Genomic DNA, 21,710 nt, shown 5'->3' on the forward strand with positions numbered 1-21,710 from the left:
CTGGGCATAAGTTGGACATTACACAAACATTCTTGCCTTTCACCTCAACCATGGAAAAGTAGTGCTTAATGTACTTCGTGTTTGCGACCACTACCTTTGAGCTCGTTGTATTTGCCATCGCCCTGTTGCCGGTGTTTGTGATTCGGGGGTTTTGCTGCGCGAGGACCGGGCTGCCTGTCAGTGCTTTGAGATGGGGCACAGCAGCATCTCAAAGAATAAAAAATATATATCAAATTCAACCAATGGTGAGGCATAATGGCAAAGACAGGGTGACGCGGGAGCCAGGAAGTATAGCTATCTAAAATATTGCCAAAGACGGTGTTACAGGGATGCAGGAAGTATAGCAAGGGAGACACAGCGTCTCATTCCCTTCTCAGGGAACAACAGTTACATTCGTAACCAGAGACGTTTTCATGTGTCAAACACAACTATGCAAAAAAGTGTTTTGGTATGAATCAAAATTCACATACAGAAGATATAAGCATTTAAATGGAACAGTTTAGCACGTGTGCTTAAAAAGTCTTACACTACACAGGGAATAATATGGATTTGTTTTTCCAGAACCCTTTTGCATAAAATAGATTCACGCACTTTCAATGACCTGTGCGCCTTAAATTCACCCTCCTCAGATTCACAATCTTTCAAGGATTTCAAGGACCCGTAGGAACCCTGAACTTAGTAAAAAGGTTTGTCCGTTAAGGGCTTCTGTAGAAATATGGCGGCACAAAATGGCGACTTCCATCTAAGGGGACCCTCTGTGTATGAAAAATAACGTTTCATTTTAAAAGGTCTTTATACACCACTGATAATATAGTTTTGTATATTATTTTGCATTTCTTTCAAGAGATCCGTCTAAAAATTACACACTGCACCTTTAAAGGATAATTCCGGTATTTAACACTTTGGGCCCTATTTTAACAATCTAAACGCATTGTCTAAAGCGCACAGCGCAACGTCTAAATGGGCATGTCCGATTCCACTTTTGCTAATTTAACGACGGGAAAAATAGTTTGTGCGCCGAGCGCATGGTCGAAAAGGGTTGGTCCTATTGTAATGGGAGTATTTTGGGCGTAACGTCCAGTAAATTAATGAGAGTCACAGCTCTCATCCCCTTTAAAAGCAAGTTGCGCTGGCGCTATGTCTAATCCCTATTTAGATGACGAACTTAACTGAAAAACTAAGCGGAGGAAGAAGATCCCCAGTTTAAGATTAATGTTAAATAATTGTGTTGTTTTTCACTTGTATTGAAATTGTTATTTTTTTATTTAAACCTTTAAAACCCGTTTTCATTTAGTCATGGAAGTGAAAAAGCAGGCTTGTAATTGCTTTAAATGTATGGCTATCCAATATCATCAAAAAATAATTTACAAGTATGTAAGAAAAGGTTTGTAGTCTAAAAATACTTTATTTGTAACAAACAGGAGATAAAGAATTTACAAACGGCTCTCCTCACGTTTCAGCACTTTGGACAGCGTTTTTTTTTAGCAAAGAGTTTTTTTTTAAAGCATTACTTAAAAATGTCTCTCATCTCACCATATCCACAGGTACATCATATACAATAAATCCGTGAGGTAGCATAAAAAAAACATTTAAAAACAGACGCATTTGTTCAAAGCAAAGCATTTATTTACTTACCAGGCTGCAGGTGAAGAAGCTCTTTGCGCCTTCTAACGTCTCATAATTAGTCCTCATTTATGTCCAAGAGACTCAATAATAATCTTTTACATTCAATCCTTTAATCTTTCATATTTAAAAGCATTTTTGTGCTGCTGCGCATTCATGCTCTTTGTGATAAGCAAACCCGCAGTGTCCTCCCGTTTATAGGCGCATATTACTAATGCGCTCTTTAAATAACATAAAACACATTGCGCCATTGACTTTAGAGCAGGTTTTTTTGGTCAATGGCGTAGTCTATTTTAGTTGCCTCAAAATAGCAACGCGTCAACAATGCGCCTGAACACACCTCATTTTCAGACCAGAACGCCCATGGGCGCAAAAGGGGGCGCAAATGCATTTGCTATTTAAACAACGCGGCGCTAAACGTGAAAATTAGGGTGGAAACTAGCGAAAGACACTTGCGTCGCGCATTGCGCTGCATTGCACCGGGTGTAAGATAGAGCCCTTTGAGTCTCATTTCTGGTTTGTTTTGGATGAACTACAGTGATGGACACAGAAATTTTGACAATGGGTCGTGTCTTGAGTATTTGACTCGTTTAGAAGCGTCTCTTGACTGCTTCAGAATGGAAGTCAATTGCCATGCACAAACATGTCATTAAAACAACACTTAAAGTTCATTTTCAAAACTGTACTACTCACCGAGTGGTGATCATCACCGTGGTGTTCGTTGATGATTAAAAAAGTTGTGTAGCGAAATACAGTTTCTGTCGTGTTTTATTTGGCATTTTGTAAAATTCCAATGACCTCTCTTGGAAGACTGTTTGCTCGCTGATATATCACTCCGCCGCCGGGAAACAGAAAAGGGTCTGTTTGTTTACATGAGGTTGTAGTTTTTTCACTCTGTTTCTCTCAGAAGAAATTTTTCCCATATTTGTAGGGCTGGACCAGAATATTCGAATATTCGTTCCGTGGGTTGACATTCGATTTTCAGTTTTGAGATTCAAATATATATATAAATATTTTACAGCGTTAATGCAGAGCTTTTGCCAAGCATGAAGTGGGCTTCACGCTCCCGCTCTATAGGTGGCGCAGAGAGACCAACATCCATAGCCAACAGCCACCAAACGGTGTGGAAGAGATCGCCTTGAACGTAAAGCGCGCTTCCTGCTTTGGCATTTACGCGAATAGTGTTGTAAATAACGTTCAGTTTCTTGCAAAAACTGATTTTTATTACAGTTTGTTGGACTACGTTCATTCATGCTTCAGACTCAAATATAGAGCGGAAGTATATACGCGGTTGTGAGGTATCTGAAAAAATAGTTCCACTATAGCAAATAACACGGATTGAAGTCATACATTGCGCCAATATATTTGTTTTTAATCATCAACGAACACCATGAACCACTCGGTGAGTAGTACAGTTTTGAAAATGAACGTTAAGGTTGTTTTAATGACATGTTTGTGCATGGTCATTGACTTCCATTCTGAAGCAGTGAAGAGACGGTTCTAAATGAGTCGAAAAGTCAAGACTCGACCTATTGTCAAAATTTCTGTGTCCATCACTGTAGTTCATCCAAACAAACCAGAAATGAGACTCAAAGTGTTAAATACCGGAATTATCCTTTAACTCTGAACATAAACAAACGCAGGCACAGATCAATTGAAACAATCAATCAATTCAAAAAAGTTTAACTCTCCAACAATCCTCTGCAGTCTTCAGAAGTTCTAGACCATGGGTCTCCAAACTTTTTGTGAGCAAGGGCTACCACAATGAATAAAGCAATCAGGAGGGCTACCTTCTGATATATTCTACTCAAAACTTTTTGCTTTACTTGTTGATATGTTTTAGTATTGTTTAAAATGTTAACATGTGTAAACCAATCCAAGCTAATATAAAAATATTTAATAATAAATATTACAATTGAGACTATTAATAAAATGTGTTTTGCTTAGACCCTGTAGCGTGAGGCTGTGTAAGCTAACGGTACAGGTCAGGACGCCCTATATTCTTCTTCTTTTCCTCAGCTACCTTCTTCTATTCTCTCGCCCCCCAAGCGAGAGCCTACCTCTGCTTGGTGCAATTTGTATAAGTGTGCAGTACTTTTTCAGCAGCAGGTTGTTGCCATATCTAGGCTTTTCTAGTGCTTAGAAACAGTGAATCATTGTTGAAGCAATTTAATTCGAAGCTTCGCTTTACCATCAGTATTCATTGCCCGGCCTCGAGCACGGTTTAAACCCGGCTACGTTGAAAGCCTCCCGTCCCAAAATACTATTTGTGATGAATAATAATGTCTGTTTAGTTTTTGAACAAATCATTATCTTGAACTGGTTCTTTAAGGCAAACAAGTTAAAACCGTTCTCCAAATCGGACTAAATCGTTTTAAACATTTGTGTCTCCAAACAACAACGATCCAGAAGTTACTCACTTTCAGACCTGCTGAACAGCCACCCCAACTCGAAATAAGACAATATTCCCGTGCATAATCTGTATTCACCATACAGCTTGGGCATGCATGTAACGAATAGTAAATGAAGGGTTTCGTTGCGAAACGAGATTAATCAATTTTTTAACATTTTTGTCAAAACATGTTTATTATTATGTTATTATTTGGTTTTATGGTGCTACTTAGCTGTATTTTTTAAATTATGAAGGTTTAAATCAAAACAAACCAACTGCAGTTGCATTGAAATTAATTGGAATGCACAAACAAAAAACGAGATTTCTGAACAATTAAAAAACGGTGGTTATCTCGTTTTGCAACGAAACTCTTCAAATGTTCAACATCAGTAAGCTTCCATGCTAATACCTTTTTGCATAAACTGAGAAGATGACTGACAGGCGAAATGTAAGTTTATTTAACATTTACATAAAATTTATTAAAAAATTTAAAAAAATAAATAAAAAAAAAAATCGCACAATAACAGCCAGTAGTCTGTTATATTAAACAGGGTTTTCATTAAAACATGTAACAGGTGTTAACCCTGATGGCTTAGGTACACCTCGAAGACGTCTATTTGATGTCTGCGTTTACATCTGCAAGACGTATTTACATTTTTTTGCTCATCTGCAATGCGTCTCTAAGACGTTTCCTAAAAGATTTCATATTGACATGTTGAAGATGTCTGCAAGACGTTTTTTGATTTAGAATGTATATAAAGCAGCTCTTTCTAAAACCTTTGTAAGATGTTTTACACACCAGATGTGTTCCAGATCTTTAACAGACATCTTGCAAACGTATCAATCTGGGAAACGTCACATGTACACGCATTCAATGTTACTGTTGTATAAAGATTATATTTTAGTTACTTAAACACGGCTTTTGATAAATGCTATCCAAGATTTTCTCTTCACTATCATAACATTGATCAAGTTGTAACCCTGATCAAAAACACCAGTAGCGGTGCTCGGCTGGCAAAGTAGGTATCACCTGTGCATTTAAACTGATGCTCAGTCATCTGGATTTATGGCATAGAGAATTTTTACTTGCCTGCAAAGATACGTATGTGTGTGTGTGTATATTAAGGTCGCGCACTTGCTCGTCCATGCATGCTTTGAATCTGTCATTCAGTGCCAGGAAGATCGTTTTCAAGTTTCATCTTAATAACTTTTAACACCAATCAAGTTCCAAATTTGATCTCTTATTAACTCCTTTTAACATTAAGCAAGTCCTGCATTTTATTTTCAAAACAAAAAATACGCAGTGGAGTTGCCGGTGTTGGATGTATGCTGCTGGTGTTTATATGAGTGCCACCAGACCTGGTGGTGCCCGTGTGTGCACCGGCGGAGTGGATTTGACGCTGGTGATTTTGCTGTGTTCAGATTCAAACAATTTTGAGATTGTTACCCCTAGTCCACATATACTGACTATAAAACATAAAACAATATGCCATACAATACAAACTATACAAATGCACAAAACATTTACAATTTATAAATATCATTATTATCATTATTATTAACCAACGTCAATTCTAAAGTCTTATCGACGTAGGTACAAGGATTTCTTAAAGCTACTACATTTACACACAGCCAGCTATATTGTATATACTCAATAATTTTCCTATTGATGCAACAATTATGTTTGTCCTGCTCCTGCAGAAGTTTCGTTTTTCCACCGCCGCAGGGGTCAGTTTTTCCCACTGCTGCGGTAGTGATGCTTGGTCTAACCGCTTCCACATCAAAAAAGCACAACAAACCCTTATCAGCTAAACCAACTCTAACTCGTTCGATTGTTGCCAGGGCTTACCCATACGATCGCAGGGAGTATTGAACTCCCGTAGGATGGTGCTAGAGCCCTCACAATCGGTAATAACTTAACGTATTCATCAACTCTACATCAACTGGGGCTTACTCATCCCATCCCAGCCAGTACTGAACTCCTGTCAGACGCCGCAAAAGCCCTCCCAATCTAAAATAACCAAACATCCACCTCGTTGTCAGCGAGGACTTACCAGCCTGTTCACAGCGAGTATTGGACTCCCGTTGGACGCCGCAAAGCCCTCCATATCTAAAATAACCAAATGTAAACCTCATCATCAGCAAAGGCTTACCCGTCCGATCGCAGCGGGTATTGAACTCCCGTCGGATGCCACAAAGCCCTCCAAAATATATTATCCACCTCATCGCCAACGGAGGGCTTACCCATCCGATCGCAATGAGTATTGAACTCCTGCCAGATGGGTCCCGATCACAGTGACTCCCGTCGGATGCCGCAAAGCCTTTTTCAAAACAAATCATCGACCTCATCGACAAACGGGGTCTCACCCATCCGATCGCAGCGAGTATTGGACTCCCGTCGCATGGGTTCCGATCACAGTGAGTATTAAACTCCCTTCGGATGCTGCAAGACCCTCCCAATTTAATTCATCCACCCCATCATCAGCGGGGGCTTACCCGTCCGATCGCAGTGAGTATTGAACTCCCGTCGGATGGCTCCGATTTCAGCGAGTATTGAACTCCCGTCAGAAGCTGCAAAAAGCCCTCCACATATAAACCGTCTGAGGCTTTCCTGTACAATCACAGTGAGTATTGAACTTCCGTCAGACGGTTCCAATCGCAGCGAGTATTGAACTCCCATCGGATGCAGAGCAAACACAGCTAACATCAGCCTCATCCTTTCTATTTTGGGGGGTACAGTTCCCGGCTGCTGTCCGAATAAGTTAATTTTGATTTTTGGGGGGATACTCTACGTTCGGGCCCATTTCCGAGCTCAGAGCCCTCTCCCCAGACAGCACGCCAAATACGTTTACTAATTTAATCTATCCAACTTATTTGTAAGTGTAAACTCGTGAAATGATGTTTTATTAACATAGTTCAGGAGGAGCACATCAAATAAACCACTTAAGTACTTCCAGCTGTCTATAATCAGTAATCATCATATCTACCCAATCAAAACAAAGGCAAGCCATATATAAGTCACAGTTTAACTCTCCAACGATCCTCTGCAGTCTTCAGAATCCCTCCAGCACCCGTATTCTCCCACTCACCAGGTTAATTCCTAAACCGGGGGGGATACTCTGTGTTAGGACCCATTTCCGAGCTCAGAGCCCTCTACCCGGACAGCAAGCCTAATACGTTTACTAATTTAATCTATCCAACTTATTTTTAAGTGTGAACTCGTGATTTTGAATCATTATTAGCTCCTGTAGATGGACATAAGAAATGTTTTGTGCCAAGCAGAGTAAAGGAAGCAGAAAGGAGAAATGATGAGTAGGGATGTCCCGATCCGATCACGTGGTTTCAGACTCGATCGGAATCGGACGTTACCTCCCGATCAGGACTTGGATAAATATGCAGGGTTTAAAATCCATCAAGGTCTCGCTCTGCTCCGCGCCAGTGTACGCGCTGCGCTGGTGCGTGTGAACTGACAAGAAGAGAATAGGCTTGTTCTGCTTCATGCGGCGCCACAAGAACCGGCAGTCGAATGACGTCAAAGTTCCGCGAGAGCGATTTTAAAAGCAAACTCTTCCGTATGATTTCGTGGATCACTCTCGCGGTAGTTTGACGTCACCCGGCTGTCGATTGTTGCGGCGCCGCATGAAGTCAAACAAGTCTATTGATGTGTTTTCATTCCTAGGCTTCACGCCCGTGCGTGCAAGGAACCCACGACAAAACCGTGTTTTTACCGCTCATTTAAACGATGCGTTGATCGTTTTTGTCATCAATGTGCTTAGACGCAGCTCCGCGTCTCACTCAGGACCTCAAGAACGTGCATTCGCGCAGGATCATTTGACATTACTGTAACGTTAGAGATGAGAGATAGAGGGAGAGGTAAGAATGGTGCCCATGTCGAAAAAACTTAATAGAAGTCTAGAATGTCACTCATCTCATTACAATATGTTAACTAGATAACTGGATACAACTTATTGTATAGTTTAATAAAATAATGTATTTTTGATCATACAAATTAATTACGACCTAACTAAAGGTATTTTTTAACTAACTGCTGACCAGCTTAGGGAATCTCTATGGCTATTTTATAAGACACATTGCTGAATCAGTATGTTGTTTTTCTTGTTGAGTCTTTTGGGTAGCCTCGAATTAGTCAAGAAGGTTGATTCTTATAACTTCCTTCAAAGTTTGATCAATAGTGCATAATGACATGTGCAACAAATGCATATAGGGTGTCAGACTCATAGATTTGCATAATTTAAAGTTCAGGTTTTAAAGTTTGGGTCAACATGTGGCACAGCTTAAAAACTGAAACTGATCAAATCCTATCAGAGGTACAAAATGTCATTGAAACACACCAGTGGCTTTGCTGTCATCAGGATTAAACATGTTACCCCTCAAACCCTCCCTCCCAAAAGAGCCTCCCCACAAAACAAATCCCAATTTAACGCCCTGTACATACGATATACTGTATATTCTCATTATTTTTGAACACATCTATAGTTATGTGCTGGCACAGAGTTAGACCCTTTTGACTCCACACAGAAACAGCAACGCGTGCGGCATGACATAAGGAACGTCCTGGTTCTGTTTTTTCGCTCTTCTTTATTCTTTTTTATGTATTATAGAAGTAGGGCCCTATAAAATCAGTTTTATTTTTTTCCCAAATTCAATTTTATTTTCTCCCAAATTCCGTTTTGTCCGTTTTAAATTTGCAAATTCCGTTTTATCTGTTTTAATTTTTGGCAATTTTTTTAAACCCTTTACTGTTATTTTGGTCATAAAAATACTGTGCCTTTAATGTTAATGATTAAAATGTAAATGATTTGGGGGAAAAAGGGGATAACACGATTACTTAATGACTGTAAACATGCATTTACATGCACACACGCACGCGCACGCGCACGCACACGCACACGCACACGCACACGCACACACACACTACTGAATTCAATGCATTGTTTAGTGTTGTTGCAGAAGGCTACACGTGTCAAAGCAGTGGTGCCTTCAGAAGTGCCTTAAACACATCGGTCCAGAGAAATGCGATCCATATTTTAAACACAATCGCTTGAAATGCATATAACTTTACAAACATACACAGGATAGTGATCTGACTTTGGACAGCATGAGCGCGTGGCTCTTTGCACGTGCGAGCGAAAGAGAGACAGAGAGCGGCGTCATGATGCAGATTATTATATTTTAAATGCGAGGGATAGTTTGCCTCAGCTCGCATGAAATGCATAAAACTGAACAAATACACGAGGATTTGTGTTCGGACTTCGGACAGATGCGAGAGCGCGTGTACGTGAGAGAGGTGCAGTGAGACAGATGTGGATGAGAGAGTGCATGTATCTGCGCTCACAGTGAACGGAATGTTGACAAAACTTACAAAATAACACTTCTCCAGTCACATCAAAGTCATTTTGGAACTGCTCGGAACTGAGTGCTTATCGTCGATTTTCTTATTTTTTCGCGGACGAAAGCAGAGTCGTGGAGAGCCGCTTCGCATGGTTTCAGTGTTTTGGAGGGGGTCTGAAACGACGGGAGGGGGTGTGTCGCCCATATTTACTTACGCCAGTCTGCATTTACCCCAGAAATACGTTCTTCTCTCACACAAAAACAGAATTTTATTCAAAATATGCGAAATTCCGCATTAACACTAGATTCCGTATTAATCTGCCAATTCCGCGATTCCGTCCGCGATTCCGTGAAATTATAGGGCCCTATAGACGTATCGGATCCGGACTCGGTATCGGCAGATACTCAAAATCAAACCTGATCGGGACATCCCTAATGATGAGTTTAAAGTATTAATCCTCACCCAGTCAGATCTTAAACATTAGAGGAAAAATCTCAAGTAAACCTCTGTCAAGTCTATAGAATTGCATTGTTGCTTAAAAAATCAACACATGTATGTGTTATACTATTCTGTATTTTCAGATATCAGTGTTTCCCACAGATCTGAAATTTACTTGTGGTGGTAGCTCGTGAAAAGGGCAATCATTATATCCACCGACAAAAAATGGTCTACTATACATGTGACAAAGAACTAATAATGTGTGACACAACACAATACTTTGATTTATTGAAAATTAATATTAATTTCACATTATAGTTCATTAATCTAACCACCCCAAACTTTCTTTGCCATAAACAAAGCTGACACTGTTTGTTAAAGCACCACGAAAACACTTGGTTTTTGCACTGATATATGAAGCAATTTGATGACCCCTTTTATCAAACTCAATATAATACAATACTATGTACAGTATATTAATAGACAGTGCAGGTCTATAGATTATAAATGTGACTGATGTTATAATGTTAATAATTTCTATTAGTTAGGCACTTTTACTGCTTCTGCTTTCTATTTCTCTTTTGCCGATTAAAAAAGCTTAATCCACTCATTATTTCAGATTTAAAAGTCTACTTGCTGTCCCGATGACAGACTTTACATTACAGCTTTGCGTTTTTTATATCCTGAGTCAGCTAGAGCTTTGCTCATTCAGTATTAGACTAGGGATGCACCGAATATTCGGCCACCGAAAATTTTCGGCCGAAAATGGTCCAAAAGTGGATTTTCGGTTTTCGGCCGAAAGACTTTTATCACCGAAAAAATACGGCCGAAATAATGTGATGACGCAAACAGAAACCGCGACCTGCACGTGCTTGTCTGAAGTAACATATCTGTGGTGTGGACTAGATTTCTCTCAAACCCGCGTCCGCCGAATTTCTGACCAGGACCTCCGCAACCTGTGAGTTCCACTCCCGCCCACGACCGTAATGTTTGTGTCCAAACCCGCGGAGTTTCTCTGGGCATTTGTGTACTGTTTTCACAAGCTCCGACTAAGCATTCGTTCAGATTAACATCCAGAATAACAGACATTTAACATGATTGCTTTTAAAATTAGGAATGTGCACAAATGGTCAAATATTCGATCTGCAATAATAATTAGAATGGGGAAAAATGATATTCAAATGTTTTTAATCCGCCACCGCAGCATTACGGCTACTGCTCATTTAATCCTTTTTCACTTCACCTGTACGGTCTTTTAAAGACTTTAATATAAAATATACATGAAAATTAATATGTATGTATTTCTGATTGCAGACTTATTTAAGTGTTTAGAGTTTTAATGCCGGGTGTTAGACGTGCTTCTCCGCCGCCGCATCAGCGCGCATGATGAGAGATTTGTTAGCTTCCTTATATAGCCTAGTTTATTTTGTTGTTAAAACGACACGAGACACACATGGAAAGCGAAACGGAGAACATTTATTTTATCTGTGGATATGGTTATAACGAACCCGATAACTGCAAGTGCCGTAACAGCAAACAATAGCTCCGTTTTGTGAAGTGTTGTTAAATTAAGCTTGTAACTTTGCACCCTCAGCAATAATGTATCAAGCCAGCTTGCGTTATTTGTAACATAATATTAAATTCAGATATATTTGTTAGATCCGTTTGTTGTTCTCACTGGATAACAACAGAGCATTTTTTCTGCAGCTGGCATTAATGAGAAAAACGGGTTTCACCAGAGAAAGTAGGCTAAATATGATTTTCTTTCTAAACAAAAACATTTCAGACTAAATAAAGAAGATATTCATTTTTGACTTGAGCCTTTGATCCATTCGGGGTTTTAACGTGCATTAAAATGCCATAATTTTTTTATCAGCATTTTGTAACATTAACGTTAAAACAAAACCACAACTACACATCTCAGTTTTTAAATGTATACTGCATGGCAAACAAGCACCAAAGGATTAATTAAACAAACAGTTTAACTTTTAACAACCTGATGTGTCACTAGTAGCCTACTCACCAGTTTTTCCAGATGTGAGGCAGATATAACTGAAGTTGGGTTTATTTATGCCACATGCTGTTTGGCTTAATTTTCTTCTCAAATTGTGTGTGTTGACTCCATTTCTATTACACACAAAAATACCATAAGTGCAATGGTAGTACTAATAATTGGCATAATTTCTTTCGGTGTTTCGGCTTTCGGTTTTCGGCCTTGGTTTCCTCTTTTTTGGTTTTCGGTTTCGGACAAGAATTTTCATTTCGGTGCATCCCTAATTAGCACTGCTTTTTGCTACAAGCTCTGTGCAAACTGTTTAGATTTTAGTAAAGATAGGGTCTATTAATTGTAAGATTATAAAAAATGGGATAAAGAAAAAATGAAGCGGCGCGTGGTCGTGACAAGAGCCAGCTGTTATCGCCAAAGAAACCGGAGGCACGCTGAAACAGCACTCGAGCTTTGCGCTAGCGGCCGTTCTCCGATCGACTCGGGTTTTACACACAATATTAATCAGACTTGGGACCCGAAGTAATGAACTAGAACCGACCTGGACCCGACTGACCATTTAAAATATAAACCCGGAACCATACGGGTCCCGCGTCCTCAGTGAAGAAAGACCTCTAATGGTAAAACTCTGCTCAAGTTCAGAAACATGAAAGGATACAATGTGACACTGAGGTTGCTTCGCGTCGCACCCAATTCATTGATAAACAGAGAGCACGTGAACGGACACTCAACGGGAGAGACACAACGTGCTTGCACGCAAAATGAAGCCAACTTGGATGCTATAAACACATATGCACCATTTTGGTCGCAGTGTAGTTCCCTGGCTGCTCAGTTACCTCAGTATGTGCTGCAGTTGATCCAGTTTGCCGCGCTGGATGATGAGTTTATGACGCGTGCATCATCTTCACGGTCACCCGGCCCCCACCTTTCTATCTCTCGCGCGCGCTCTCTCTCGCTCGCGCTCTCTCTCTCTCTCGCTCTCTCTCTCTCTCCAAAACACGGGTCATCCAGTCGAGTTCAGAAAATACGGAAATTCGTAAAGTGATTTTTTTTACCTGGGCGGGTCGCAATTTACCTGGGCGCACCGCCCAAGTAGAGCCTATGCATGGGAAACACTGGATATGAAATTAATATTTAGTTCACTAGCTGTAGGACACAGTTGGCAGTAACTATGACTGAGATTATGTTAGTATAGCAGTCATAAAATGAATGGTTTCCTAAAATAGTGTTATTGTAAAAATATTCTTGTAAAAAATAAGTAATTAATCATTGTTATCATTGTATTATGTAAAATGCAAATGTGCAAGAAAATATGTTCTCTGCTGTCATTATTTCCAAAATTTTTATCCATTTATGCTTCCAAACATGTGAACAATGTTCATGTTATGTATAATGAACATGATACTTAAATATTTTTAAATACATGTAGGAATAGTGGGTTAAACAAAGGACATTGTATAGAAGTGTTAGGCTTTCAAAAAAGTCAGAAAAATAAGGGGCCTGTGCCCATGTAGAGATTTAAATCTAGCAATGCCCCTACTAAATCCCTCAATTCTAATTATATGTAACATTTCCCCATTTTTCAGTGACAGACCTGCAGTACAGGAGGTTCAGTTAAGCCTTAAAATGTTAAAATTCTTTATTAAAGGTATAGTCTACCCTTTTGCCATATTAAACTATGTTATTACCTCAACTTAGACAAATTAATACATATCTATCTTTTTTCAATGCGTGCACTGTACAGCGCATCGTGAATGTGTTAGCATTTAGCCTAGACCCATTCATTCCTATGGTACCAAACAGGGAAGCAACCAAACACTTCCGTGTTTTCCCTATTTAAAGACTGTTCCATGAGGAGTTATACCAGTAAGTATGGTGCCACAAAATAAAACTTTTTTTTGGTACCATATAGGGATGCTCACATTGACCGTTTAACCGTTAACCGAAGGTAAGAATTTATGACCGATTAACATTATCAGTTAAAAGAAAAAAATATTTGTTAATACATGGTGCGTGTCGTCATGAGCCGACAGACATTTCGCTACTTTTTCTATCTTTAATTTGTGAATGTCCTGTAAATGACACAAATTATTGCTGCCCTGAGGTTTGATAAAGTAATCATTTGTATGAGAAATCATTTGTATGCGTGTTTGGAAGCTGAACGGAGACGCACGCGTGTCCGCGCAAGATGACGCGGTCCGTCTCGCGCACATCCGGACAGACGTTCGCTGATGGCCTCTGACCCTGTCCATAAACATCTTTCTTTTTGCACAAACGGACAAAGACGACGCAAAAGCAAAACTTTCTGAAAAGCATCCTGCTTTAGAAATGACCACTGTGGTAGATGAAACGGAGACAATCTGCCCTTTTTTGGATATTAATCCTCTGGACTGATCGCGTGCTTTTTAATAAGGTAATGTTGCGTGAACATCTGATAATGTATGAATCCTGGTTCTGTTGTTGTTTGCACGTTCAAATTAAATCTTTTGTTTTTACTAGTTCACAGACGACCATCAACTGTATTTTTACTCAATGACAATTTCATATTAAAATCTTATAAGTTAACGGTTAATGTTCGGTTTAGAAGCTACGGTTGTCGGTCGGGAAAATTAACTGATATGAGCATTCCTGGTACCATAGGAATGAATGGGTCTAGGCTAAATGCTAACACATTCACAACGCGCTGTACAGTGCATGCATTGAAAAAAGATAGGTATGTATTAATTTGTCTAGGCTGAGGTAATAACATAGTTTAATATGGCAAAAGGGTAGACTATTCCTTTAAGTTTTTTTGTACAACAAAAAAAAGGTTTTGTTAATTGTTAATGTTATCAAAATTAATCTGAAATTTAAATAACAGTTTAATTTGCTGCAAAAACTGTGATCGAGATACAGATCGAAACGTGAGCTAAGTGTATCGTTACACCCCTAGTTAATAATGCCAACATTAACCTTGATCATATTAATATGTTGTAGGAGGAAGCTAGAACAATTTAAGACTTTCACAAACTAGGGATGTGAATGTATTTCATTTTTTCATTTTGATAAATTCATAGGTCTGAAAAGGATTACTCGATTAATTAGGGGCGGGGTAATCAAAGGGTCGGGGCGTAGGTGTCATTGTGAAAATTACAATATTTTTATTAAAAAAACTCAAATAAAACTTGACGGAAAAGGAACAAATACTAGATTATTTATAAATACAAAACTTATTTACAGAAACCTCTTACAGGAATAACTGCTTGATGAAGTGAAACTAAAGGGTTAATAAACAAACTAAAGTGCTATATGACGCAATCTACGTAAAATTAAGCCTTGATACAACATAAATGTGTTATTCAATGTGCATCTATCTGCACAAAATGCAAGACTTAAACTAAGTTATGTACTAGTTTAACTCCCATTGTGGATGCGAACCATAATAACAACATGGCATGCTTTTAAACAAGTCCAGTCATAACACAAGGATTTCCATAATCAATTGATTACTTGTGCCCATCCCTATCAGAAACACATTTTTGAAGGATTCAAAATATGGTCTGTTATCGTTATTGGCAAAATCATAGGTATTATAGGTATAGGTAAAATCATAGGTATCACCCCTAGTGGTCGCGCAATTGACGTCTCTCCTTTTGAAGCGAGCTCTGGCGCAATTTGTGATCACACTGCGCATTTTGTGCCCGAGGCCAGGTGAACCACGCTCGAGCCTACCTCTGCAAGCCGGCCAGGCCGCGATTAACCAAACCGCACCTTGGCACGGTACAGAGTGATCACACTACTCAAATAAACCACGTTTTGGGGGTCAAACGCGCCAGGGCACGGTTTGGATAATGTGAACGCACCCTTAGTTAAAAACTTTTACTGCTACTTAGGAGAACTCTTAATAGTAAGATCAAATGTTTTTTAATACATATTAGTTTAAAGACAAAAAGCTTTTTTACTCTGATCTCAGACTTTAAAAACAGGAAAGACTCCACAAAACTAAACTAAGAGTTACAGGTTCTGGAAGATCCACAGCTAAAACATAATTTCATATTTTTGTATTTTGAATGGGTCACTAGAAAAGAATCCCATGTTGGCTGGAATACAGATTTGTTGACTCCTAAGGAAAAATAGTAAAGACTCTTTCATTTGTAAGTTTCTCTTTTTTGCAATCTTGACAGTTGATAATTTACCCTGTGAAAATATATATAAACTTATTTAAAAACAAAAACAAAAAACTTTAAGTTTTACACTTAGCTCTGTTTATGGTTATGATTATGAGCACACTAATTGTCAAGCTGCACAATTTACTAAACTGAACCTTTAAATTTAAACATCTGGCAGGCGTTTTAATCCAATGCAACAGTGCACTAAATGTACACACTTCAACAGTATCATACTAATGTGTTTACTAGGACTCAAACTAATGACACTGATATGTCAAGAATCAATTTTAGTAAAGCAATGCTGTGAAATGTATCCAAGTCCGTCCATCCATCAAACTGAGATATCACAATTGTTGTTTACATGCATAAAATGCCTCAAAAGATATGAGCTGTTGGTTCATTTGAATACATGTTAGTATTTAAAAGAGATTATGGACAAGATTGGTCAGTAAATTGTTGATTAAGTGTTCCTATACAGTAGCTTAACCGCTAGAGTGTCGGCGGTACAAAGGTCATGAGTTTGATTTCAAGGCTTTGAATAAAAAATGTCTGTCAAAATAGTAAATGTACCCAAAATTCTTACAAACGCAGATGTTGTTGCCATGCATCAACAACTTAAGTAGTAATTTTTTTAAAGTGTCTTCTTAAACATCCTCCTCTTGCACCAAGCTCTGTGTGTGTGTGTGTGTGTGTGTGTGTGTGTGTGTGTGTGTGTGTGTGTGTGTGTGTGTGTGTGTGTGTGTGTGTGTGTGTGTGTGTGTGTGTGTGTGTGTGTGTGTGTGTGTGTGTGTGTGTGTGTGTGTGTGTGTGTGTGTGTGTGTGTGTGTGTGTGTGTGTGTGTGTGTGTGTGTGTGTGTGTGTGTCCTGCAGGCAGGTTGTTCATGAAAGGTTGTATCGCACCCCAGTGGAGGAGGTGCGCGAGCTCCTCACATTCACACAGAAGATTTGATTCCAGCTGATTTAATGAACATAAAACAGCGAAGGGAAACCGTAACGCAATATCGACTTGTCGATGTGTGCGTGCATGCGTGCGACGCGTCTGGAGATTTCAGTAAATGTTTTTCTTTCTTAATTTCGTTATTGAATCTCCATCTATAACACACAACTTTACCTGCACCACCTGAAGACGTACATTTATCCAGACGCAGCGGCCACTTTAAACAGACAAACGACCCAAGCGAGCGAGCCGTTTAAGCGACAATTTACAGATCGGTAACGGAAATTCTACCGCGGTGCTCTTAAGACATCGTACAAATACACCATACATATAAACCCTTCAGATATAGCATCAGACCCCAAAATAACAAACACACACCGCGCGCGCTGTCACACCGCAAGCGAGAAAGCACGCGCGCACACGCGCTCGACTCTTACCTCAGGAATGCTCCTCAGATTCCCGCAGTAATCTCTCTGCATTAATAATCTCTCTGCAGTAATAATCGCAATGCATTCATTATCATCTCCGAAATTCGCGATGGGTCTCTTGTCCTGTCACGGCGGATATCGTCCGCGTCTTGCAATGTAGTGCTGCTGAGCGCCGCGTCACCTGCGTGTTCCCATCAGCACTGCGCGAGAATCCGCCCACAGACACACGCCCCGTGCCGCGGGCGGAGCTGAGATGCGGTTACGACGCGACGTGTGTGTTGGTCCAGCAAACATCTATCAGAAACAGATGAGAATGATTGATTTTTGTAAGAGTTTAATTCCCGCAGTCCCTGTGACGCGTTAAAAATTCCGGCAAAACCAACGAGTCACTGGAGACTTCAAATGATCAAACCATCAACTGCAGCCATAAAGGTCCATAGGTGATATACATTTAGCTGCACAGTATATTATATCTGATAGTTAGGTACACGTGGTCAAGATGATAATTTACACGTGAGATTAAAACAACTTCATTGGTGCCTTGATAGATAGCAGAGGCAGTTTTGATTTTTTTTATATTTTATAGAATCCAGCAAATGTATCTGAACAAGATGTCTAGGATCTTTGGCCCACAACGTTAAAATCCATCAATATGTTTATGTGGACATTTTTATCCTTGTTTGGTCCAAACCCATATTGTGAGGTTGCTGCCCAAAAGCTCTTTTTTTAAATTTTATCTGATCATAGAACCTGAACCAGTTTGAAGTTCCAGTAGTGTCTAACTGAATATACTGAAGTTTGTTTGTAATGAAAGAAGAGGATTTTTTAGGAAACAATTACTGGTGATGTAGGTGCTGTTTGATTAACCGTTTTAGTTTTTTTGACCTCACGTCTCAAATAATTTCTGCAATTCTCCACCTTAGAGTCTTTAGCCACTCAAACTCTTCTCCTCAATACATTAAGACAGTGATTCTGTTATTTTGTGTAATAATACATACATTTTATTCTAGATGCGATTTTAAAGTTACCATTGTAGCTAAATAGTGCGGAGGAGAGCTCTCAAAACTAATATAACAGAGCGACCGAATTCACGTAATATAGAGCAGTGTTTTAAATTTGGGGGCTGCGAGATTGTGCCAGGGAGCCCCAGTTTTATGCCATTTTATAAAATGCATTAATTTATCACGGATTCTGTGTAATTAAACCTCAGCAAAATAAAGCTACAAACGAACAGCACTATATTTTGTTTAATTAAAATTGTACGTTTTACAATGTTTTATGGCATGAATTTTCTTTGGGAAGGGATGCACCGTACACAAGGGGGGCCACACACCGAAAAAGTTTGAGAACCACTGATATAGACCATTTAGAGATGCTCTGTCAGCAACGTGTTTTTAAAATGATGTGCATGGGACAAATCACATCATGTATTGATTTTGTACAGAACACAGCATTTACTACAAATAAAAATGAATTCAAACCCTACCGCTTCCATCTAACGCCATAATAACTAACAATGGTGGGGTCAAATATGGAAATCAAAACTTAAGGATCATAAAATGGCAATGAATAAGAAAATCACACATTTGCACGAGAAATAATTGCTTCATATGCTCACTTTTGATTGGTTGAATGTTAGTTCACTCAAATCTAAGTAACACATCAGAGAACTGTAGATGAGAAAGGTGCTGGTGTGTGGATAAAGTGGTCTAGGACTCTCCGGGGTTCTTCGGTCCCCTGCGGCTGCTACACACATGGTTACTGACAGTTTTTAAAATTTAATATAGTCTTGCCTTGATTTTTGGTGTAAACTTGCAAAACGCCCCCCAAGATAACCTGAATGCCTCTGTCACGGTCCTGTCAGACATCTGTGCTAGATGTAGGTCTGAGTGCATCTGACAGGACCGTGGCAGTATTATGTTCTGTGTGGGGGCATGTGGAATCACATTGTGTGTGTGGCTTCCACATGTTTCCGGTGTCTTGTTGCTGTCGTGATCTTGCCAGACCTTAGTATAGGTTCAGGTCTATGTTCTGAGGGCAAGGTCAGGGCAGCATTGTGTTTACGTGGGAACACGTGTGTTTCACATCATATCTGTGTGACACGTGTTCCCAGTGTTTTGTGGCTGTCATGGTCTTGCCTGACTTTGGTTATTATCCAGAGGGCAAGACCAGGGCAGCATTGTGTTTATGTGGGAATACGTGTTGTTTCACATCATGTATGTGTGACACGTGTTCCCAGTGTCTTGTCACTTTTACCTTACTCCCTTATGTACTCGTGTCTTAAGTGATTAATTATGTTCACCTGTTCCCCATTGATGTGGTGTCTTTATAATGCCCTTGTGTTCTCTGTGTGGTGTGCGTGCGTTGTCGAAGTCAGTGTTTATGTATCCTGTGACCTGTGTAGTTATTTCCCTTGTTCCATTTGTGTTTCATCACATTACTTTGTTATTCCTTGTTTTACCCCATCGTGGGTGTTTCTTTTATTTTCTGTAAATAAACTCATAGTTATATTTTCATACAATTCCTCTGCGTTTGGGTTCATCCTTTTGTTTCTACTTTCCGGTGTTTAACCGATCGTGACAGAACGCACGCACCAAAACTGAACCCAGCGAGGATGTTTGCTGGCAGCCGCCTGGCGATACGGGGAAGAGGATCCCGTCCCGCATACGAGTCGGGTTACGAGTTTTATGACCCACTCGTATGCGGACCCGAGGTGAATGCCAGGCGGCGACCAACCGGACTTGCTGGATCCCGCCAGACTCAGGCCAGCTTGAGGGGCATTAGGACCGGGGCTACCCGGCTGGAGAGGTCGACTCCCGTCTCCCCGGTGCTGGAGACTACTCCCGGGGCCAGTCTCGGTCCTGCACTCCCTGCGTCGAGACGGAGGAGGAAGAGGACGAAGAGGGCCTCGGAATCGGCGCAGCCGGAGACACGTCACCCGCCGGTGCAGCCGGAGACACGTCACCCGCCGGTGCAGCCGGAGACACGTCACCCGCCGGTGCAGCCGGAGACACGTCACCCGCCGGTGCAGCCGGAGACACGTCACCCGCCGGTGCAGCCGGAGACACGTCACCCGCCGGTGCAGCCGGAGACACGTCACCCGCCGGTGCAGCCGGAGACACGTCACCCGCCGGTGCAGCCGGAGACACGTCACCCGCCGGTGCAGCCGGAGACACGTCACCAATCGGCGCAGCCGGAGACTCGTCATCCGCCGGTGCAGCCGGAGACACGTCATCCGCCGGTGCAGCCGGAGACACGTCACCCGCCGGTGCAGCCGGAGACACGTCACCCGCCGGAGCAGCCGGAGACACGTCACCCATCGGCGCAGCCGGAGACACGTCACCCGCCGGCGCAGTCAAGGACACGTCACCCGCCGGTGCAGCCGGAGACTCGTCACCCGCCGGCGCAGCCGGAGACTCGTCACCCGCCGGCGCAGCCGGGGACACGTCACCCGCAGCCGGAGACACGTCACCCGCCGGCGCAGCCGGGGACACGTCACCAGGCGGCTTTTCAGCCGCGGGACTTTAGGTCTCATAACTTTGGACATTTTGTTCCCCCTGTTTTTGCCCCACCTCCCCTTCATCATATATTGTTTTTGTTAAATCACCCTAATCCGTTTGTCACATATGTTTGTTTACCTTTGTTGTTTGTGGTAATGTTGTCGTGGTTGTCTTCTGTTGTGCAGTCTTTCGTTCCTCGTGTTTAATGTTTTTGTTTGTTCTTGTTGTGACGTCTTGAATCCGTCTTTTAAGAGGGGGGTACTGTCACGGTCCTGTCAGACATCTGTGCTAGATGTAGGTCTGAGTGCATCTGACAGGACCGTGGCAGTATTATGTTCTGTGTGGGGGCATGTGGAATCACATTGTGTGTGTGGCTTCCACATGTTTCCGGTGTCTTGTTGCTGTCGTGATCTTGCCAGACCTTAGTATAGGTTCAGGTCTATGTTCTGAGGGCAAGGTCAGGGCAGCATTGTGTTTACGTGGGAACACGTGTGTTTCACATCATATCTGTGTGACACGTGTTCCCAGTGTTTTGTGGCTGTCATGGTCTTGCCTGACTTTGGTTATTATCCAGAGGGCAAGACCAGGGCAGCATTGTGTTTATGTGGGAATACGTGTTGTTTCACATCATGTATGTGTGACACGTGTTCCCAGTGTCTTGTCACTTTTACCTTACTCCCTTATGTACTCGTGTCTTAAGTGATTAATTATGTTCACCTGTTCCCCATTGATGTGCTGTCTTTATAATGCCCTTGTGTTCTCTGTGTGGTGTGCGTGCGTTGTCGAAGTCAGTGTTTATGTATCCTGTGACCTGTGTAGTTATTTCCTTTGTTCCATTTGTGTTTCATCACATTACTTTGTTATTCCTTGTTTTACCCCATCGTGG

General features: G+C 41.0%; 1 protein-coding gene across 8 annotated transcripts in view; it reads right to left on the reverse strand.

Annotated features, from left to right (window-relative positions):
* nrxn2b (neurexin 2b) overlaps positions 1-17,627 on the reverse strand; it is a 380,291-nt gene extending 362,664 nt beyond the window's left edge. For 4 of the 8 annotated variants that reach the window (XM_055218525.2, XM_055218505.2, XM_055218521.2 and 1 more), the window contains exon 1: positions 17,334-17,623. The gene's annotated coding sequence lies outside the window, so the exon portion shown is untranslated. Of the gene's footprint in view, positions 1-17,333 lie in introns of all 8 variants that reach the window. The other 4 variants (XM_055218533.2, XM_055218549.2, XM_055218495.2 and 1 more) reach the window with 2 other exon arrangements.
* Between the last annotated feature and the right edge of the window lie 4,083 nt (positions 17,628-21,710).

The sequence above is a fragment of the Misgurnus anguillicaudatus genome, chromosome 21 (genome assembly GCF_027580225.2).
Source record: "Misgurnus anguillicaudatus chromosome 21, ASM2758022v2, whole genome shotgun sequence".
NCBI classification, from domain to species: domain Eukaryota; kingdom Metazoa; phylum Chordata; class Actinopteri; order Cypriniformes; family Cobitidae; genus Misgurnus; species Misgurnus anguillicaudatus.